Source organism: Triticum aestivum, chromosome 6A (genome assembly GCF_018294505.1).
Source record: "Triticum aestivum cultivar Chinese Spring chromosome 6A, IWGSC CS RefSeq v2.1, whole genome shotgun sequence".
NCBI lineage: Eukaryota > Viridiplantae > Streptophyta > Magnoliopsida > Poales > Poaceae > Triticum > Triticum aestivum.
This window is the reverse complement of record NC_057809.1, coordinates 259105875-259112910: the sequence shown is the minus strand read 5'-3', so window position 1 is coordinate 259112910 and position 7036 is coordinate 259105875.

Below are 7036 nucleotides of genomic sequence, written 5' to 3'. Positions count from 1 at the left end.
TCATTAATTTTTTCCGAGCAGCAAAAATATAGACAACGTGCATAGCTCTGTCCTCGGCTCAGCTCAATCCCGCAACCCACGGCGCGGCGAGGCGTGGCGTGGCGAGGCGAGCGAGGAGGAGGAGCGCGCGTGTAGGTCTCCTCTTCTCATGCTCATACAAGTGGTAGAAGAGCTCACCTTATAAAGAGGTGCAACTCTCTCTCAACTGCCGGGGTGGGACTAAACTTTGGTCTCACTCACTCCACTCACATGTGTGCATGAATGGGCCAAGAGAATTTCAGAATTTTAGTTGGGCTTTGGGCCAAAGGCCTACTAGCAAAATTCCAACATCTTGCGGATATAAGAGATTTTTTATATTTGATTGCAGGGTTGTTTGAGAAAGAACTATTTTCATTGTACGTCTCTCACAGATTGATAAACCTTACGTCATCCATTTAAGGGAAAATTTCTACCGTCCTACAAAACTCTGCGCTTGGATGCCCAATAAAGTCTACAAGAAGAAAGTTGCGTAGTAGACATCACCACACACCAGTCCATAATTAAAATCTTTTGAACTCCAAATTTTTTCTCCATACTTCAAACTTTTTGCATGATTAATATGCACCATACAAAGCCCCATACTAAAATTTGACCACCTTTCGAGTCGGTATGCTAATTTCGAGACATTAACTGATTTTCCGACCAGTAAAAAGGGTTAAAGACTCTTCAGTAGGAAATCACGTGCAAATAAGCTCCGAAAGGGACGAAACTTGGCATGGTGTCTTCATTGGGCACTTGTAGGGGCGTGGTAAAAAATTGAGAGCGTTACGATGAAAACTTGATGCACCTCATGTACAAATCGGACACTCTGCCCCAAAGTGTCAAGGTTTCAAACGGAAACTGCTGCCTGCAACACACAACTTTATTTTAAATCTTTTGAACTTCAACTTTTTCTATGATTAATACACACCTTCCAAAGACCCATGCTCAAATTTGGCCACTTTTCAAGTTGGTCTGCTAATTTCAAGGCATTAACTGATTTTCCGACCACTAAAAAGGGCAAAATACTCTTTCACATTTTCTCTATGATTAATACGCACCATTCAAAACCCCATGCTCAAATTTGAGACTATTATGAGTTTAGCAAATTTATTTTTTCAAGAATTTTTAGACTTAAGATATGTGTGGCGGGTGGCTTACAACACCCGCCACTGCAATCTTTTAGAAACTATGAAAAAGAATTACACAATTTACCCAAATAATGCTATGGCAGGCAATTTTTTCGGCCCGTTGCCCGCCATTGCTGTATTTAGCCCGCCAACAAATCTGAAAGAATTTAAGAGTGGCATGTTGTAATTTCTACCCGCCACTGCTATGTACTTCGGGCTTTTACTTCTACCCGCCAATAATACATTTCCCAAAAAGCAGTGGCGGGTATCTGACCTTGTACGCCACTAATTTGAGCCCATTTATAAGCCTTTCCCAGTGTCAGGTTAACCGGAGCCTCCCCAAATCTGAAGGAACGATCCATTTTATTTTCCATCAGCCATATTCTCATTGTAACTTCTGTTTTGCTTGATAATTTTCAGAAAGATGCACTTTGATATCTTTTCTTAGAAAAAATGATTCTTGTTTCGTGGGATTCCATTTCCCCGCCTCATCCTTCCCCTTCCCTTCCCCTGATCACCGGTTGATGATTCCTTCTTTTAATCTTGCCTCTTCTGCTACCGTTCCTTTTCGACTTTGGAGTCGGCTCCGCTTGGCCACCTCGCGAAGGTGACAGCGGACTCGGCAATTGTGTTTCGGAGAGAGGTTACCCCCCCCCCCCCCCGCTAGTTCAGATTGAGGCTATCCGTTCACGGGAAATCCTAGATGGTCGCCTCGTCGAGGCCCGTGCACGCGTACCCTCTCCTTCGGGAAACCCTTCGGGGACGGCCCCGAACCCTCTGCCTCGCATGGTGGCCGCCCCAGTTGAGATCCGCGGCCGCACTCGCTCTCGCACCGCTGCCCTCCGCGCCCTGAGCGCCTCTCGTGTCTTGGGGTCAAGCAGCCCCCGATGGATGAGTGATGCGGGCCCTCTTCTAGAACATCCGTGTTTTCGGTCTAGATGGCCGCCGCCGCCAACTAATCGAATACATGCGAACTGAGCGAATCGACATCGTGGCCATTCAAGAAACCATGCGTACGGAATTCTCTTTGTCGGAGCTCGAGCACTTGAGCTCCTATTTTCCTGGCACTGGCTCCCTTCTAGTGGGAGTGCGGGCCACTCGGGTGGCATCCTCCTAGGGGTGAAGGATGCCACCTTTGAGGTAGGCAGAATGGATCGGGGCGAGTTAGTCGTGAGCATGGAGATCTTCGAGCGGGCACTGAACTTCTAATGGGAAATTATTGCGGTCTATGGGCCGGCCGACCACCGCCGATCGGAGGCCTTCCTCGGTGAGCTCCGTAGGAAGGTAGCAGCCGCTCAGCTCTCGGTAGTAGTGGGAGGTGATTTCAACCTCATTCGATTGGAAGGATACAAGAGCAATAATTTGGTGAATTTCCCACGGATGCAGATGTTCAATGACTGCATTGCGGACATGGGGCTTCGCAAGCTCGATCGTGTCGGGGCCAGGTTCACTTGGACAAACCGACAAGTTGAGCCGACTCGCTCCGTTCTCGACAGGGTCTTTGCTTCCCCTGAGTGGGACATTCATTGCTCCCTAGCATCGCTCCGAGCGATTACGCAGATTGGCTTAGATCACGTCCCCCTTCTCCTCTCTTCGGAGAATGAGCGCCCTCCCCTTCCGCCCCGATTTTGTTTCGAGACCTTCTGGTTGCGCCAGCCTGGGTTTTCTGCCGCAGTGGGCGCGCGGTGGCACGAGGCGCGTGAGGCCCCCCATCGATCCCTTTCGGCCGTCGACAACTGGCACTTCTGCGCCAAGCGGTCACGGCAATTCATGAAGGGCTGGGGCGCAAACGTCGGCCGCGACATCCGGGAGCGTAAAAAAGCTCTCCTTCATGACATCCAAGGGCTCGACCTGCGGGCTGATGCCGCTGGCCTCTCGGCTGACGAGTGGATGCTTAGATATGATTTGGAAGACCAGCTCACGGTCATCTACTCAGACGAGGAGGCCTACTGATGTTTGCTGGGTACTCAGAATTGGGTCCTTAAAGGGGATGCCAATACCGCCTACTTCCAGGCCATTGCGAACGGCCGCCGACGCCGGAACTCCACCCCCCTTCTTTGGGACGAAGAGTCCCTCCTGCAGCGTCCCGAGGACATCCGGGCTCATGTAGATGACTTTTTCAGAGACCTATTCTCTGCTTCCCCTCGGGGAGGTCTTGCCCTGGCGCAAGATATTTGGCCTTCCCACAGTTGTGTTTCGCCTGCGGACAACGAGGCCCTCACGACACCGTTTTCTGAGGCTGAAGTTTTGGCGGCTATTAAGGGCATGCACCCATCCTCGGCTCCTGGACCAGATGGGCTCCCAGTGAAGTTCACCCAGACCTTCTGGGAGGTGATCAAACCTGAGGTGATGGCCCTATTTGACGAGTTCTTGGCCGGGTCCATCGACCTCGCCCGACTCAACTTTGGTGTAATCACCCTCATCCCCAAAGTGGCGGGGGCCTCAGAGATCCACCAATTCTGACCGATTACGGTGATTAACGTCATCTTCCGCATCCTCGCAAAGGGGTACACCATTAGGGTGGCCCCTATTGCCGACCGGATCACTCACCCGGATCAGTCGGCCTTCATCCAGGGCCGTTATATCCTTGATGGAGTCCTAGTGTTTCACGAAGCACTCCATGAGGTTCACTCCAAACACCTCAAGGCAGTCTTCCTGAAACTAGACTTCCACAAGGCGCATGACACGGTTAGTTGGTCTTTCCTTCAGGAATGTCTCCTCCGGAAGGGATTCGATGATCGGTGGGTGATGGTTTCCTCAGGCCGGACCACGGTGAACATTAATGGGGAGATCGGCCCTTTCTTCCCCACCTTCTGTGGGGTGCGCCAGGGCGACCCCTTCTCCCCATTCCTGTTCAACATGGTGGTCGATGCTCTGGCTGCCATCTTGGATAAGGCCAAGGCGGCGGGCCACATAAAGGGGATAGTCCCGCATCTTGTTGGGGAGCACGGGATCTCCCTTCTCCAATATGCGGATGACACCATCATCATGGTGGAAGGCTCAGAGAGTGATATTTTGAACCTCAAGTTCCTTCTGCTGTGCTTCCAACAGATGTCTGGCCTCAAGGTCAACTTCGACAAGAGCGAGGTGATGGTCTTGGGGTACTCCCAAGACGAGTGCCAGAGTATTGCGGATTGGCTTAACTGCCAGGTTGGGAGCTTCCCCACGACTTATCTGGGGATACCCATTAGTGATTCTAGGCTCATGGTGGCCGAACTGCGCCCCACAGTGGGGAAGCTTCAGCACCGTATCGAGCCTTGCTAAGGTCGTTGGCTCTCCAAAGCAGCACATACGGTGCTCATCAACTCGTCCCTCTCCAGCCTGCTCTTGTTCATCATGAGCTTCTACAGCCTTCTGGAGACGCTTCATCACGAGATCGCCACTGTTCAGGGCCATTTCTTCTAGGCCGGTGAGGGCGACAAGCAGAAGTACCACATGGTTAGGTGGTCAGAAATCTGCAAGCCTCGCGACCAGGGCGGACTCGAGATCATGTCTTCCAAACGCATGAACATTGCCCTCCTGACTCGGTGGCTTTGGCGAATTGCCAACGGAGATGGTGGCATGTGGCTTCGCATCATTCAGCAGAAATACCTCCGAGGCCAGCCTCTCGCTTTCTGCCAGCGGTCTGGGGGATTCCAGTTCTGGCAATCCGTCATCCAGCTCCTCCCAGTCCTCCAGATTCGGACCTCGATAGAGGTCGGATTAGGCACCGCCAGCTTGTTCTGGTTCGACAGATGGTCTGGTGACTTGCCCCTTGCGGCCCGCTTTCCCGACCTATTCTCCATTGTGGTGGCCCCTTAGATGTCGGTCGCGGCAGCCTTATTGACTTAGGGCAACTCGCGTTCCGGAGGCCCTTTGGTCCGGCTGAGACCGCCGACTGGCAAGAGCTGCTTGACTGCATTGCATTGCATGCCCTGATCTTACTACCGAGGATGACAGGTCCAGATGGTGTCTAGAGCCTTCTGGACAATTCTCCACCAAGTCCCTGTACCAGGCCATTGCTCCCTCGCCTGGTCATGAGGTGCTCACCTTCATCTGGGAGATTCGCCTTCCCCTGAAGATTAGGATCTTCTTGTGGCAATGGATCTGCGGCCGCGTCCCGTCTGGTGTCGAGGTCCTGAAACGCAATGGCCCGGCTGATGGGCGATGCCCGCTCTGCGGGCCGGAAGAGGATTCGAATTATATCTTCTTCACCTACGTGTCCGCGCAGTTCCTATGAAGATATTTCCGCGAGATAGTGGGTGGAAGCTGGGACCACAACAACTTCCCCACTCTCTTCGCCGAACTCCATGCGATCCCACCCGCAGTGCACCACATTAGGTGGCTGGCCATTGGGCTGCTGGCCTAGACGCTGTGGACTGTTAGGAATAAACTTATGATTCAGCGCATCCCTCTTCATCATGCTACTGACGCTTTGTTCAAATGATCTGGTTACTTGCAGCTTTGTCGGCCGCTTAGCCGTCCCAGGGAGAGAGACGCCATCACCTCCATCATCACCCAGCTTCGCACGATGGCTCTCCGGATGGCTCCACCGCTTCCCCCACCACCTCCGGAACCAGATTAGATCTTTGTCTTCTTGGCATCGCCATCGCCACCGCCTTGCCGTTTTTCTGTTGTCCCGTCGTGTGCTTGTCTTGGGCTTGTTGTGCTGTGCCCATAGCGGAACTTGGGTCTCTTTGTCTGAGTGTGTGTGTTGGACCATGCCCGCGGTGGCTTTGTGTGAGTGTGTGTGGTGCGTTGTTGTTGTTAAACATGATCGATGCCTGGCTATGTGTGACCTTGTGCGCCAAGGTCTGTAGGGTAGTTTAGTTAGAGTTTATCTCTATCTCTTTCTATCCTGTTGTTAAAGCCGCCACCATACGTCTTGTTTTGTCCATTGCTGTATCCAGAGGATGGAGTCTCAGACAGCTAGATGTACAGAACACGTTCCTTCATGGTGTTCTGGAAGAGGAAGTGTACATGAAGCAACCTCCTGGTTTTGAAGACAGAAATAAACCATCCTTTGTATGCAGGCTTGATAAATCCCTCTATGGACTGAAGCAAGCTCCTAGGGCATGGTACTCTAGGCTGAGTTCCAAGTTACAAGCACTTGGTTTTGCTCCTTCAAAATCTGATAGATCCTTGTTCATTTACAATAAGTCACATACGTCAATATTTGTACTTATATATGTTGATGATATTATTGTCACAAGCTCATCAAGTGAGGCAGTTACAGCTCTGCTAAAGGATTTAAAGTCGGAGTTTGCTCTCAAGGACCTAGGAGACTTGCATTTCTTTCTTGGTATGGAGGTCAAGAGAAACAGGGAAGGTGGTCTTCATCTTTCTCAGGAAAAGTATGCCATTGATATTTTAAGTAGAGTTGGAATGCAGGGTTGCAAACCATCACCAACACCATTGTCCAGCACGGAAAAACTGTCTCTTGTAGAAGGTGAGTCCTTGAGTCAAGAGGATGGTACTAGGTACAGAAGCTTGGTAGGTGCACTACAGTATTTGACTCTTACAAGGCCTGATATTTCCTTTACTGTTAACAAAGTTTGTCAGCTTCTTCATGCACCTACTACTGCGCATTGGACTGCAACAAAACGCATACTAAGGTATGTGAAGGATACTTTAAGTATTGGGTTGACATTTAACAAGTCACCATCCACTCTTGTTAGTGCTTTCTCTGACTCGGATTGGGCAGGATGCCCAGATGACAGACGCTTAACTGGTGGTTTTGCTGTGTTCTTTGGACCTAACCTAATCTCATGGCGTGCAAGGAAACATGCCACAGTTTCGAGGTCAAGCACTGAAGCAGAGTACAAGACACTAGCAGATGCCATCTCGGAGATCATTTGGGTGAAGTCCATGCTGAGAGAACTTGGGATACGTCACACTCCAACTCCTTG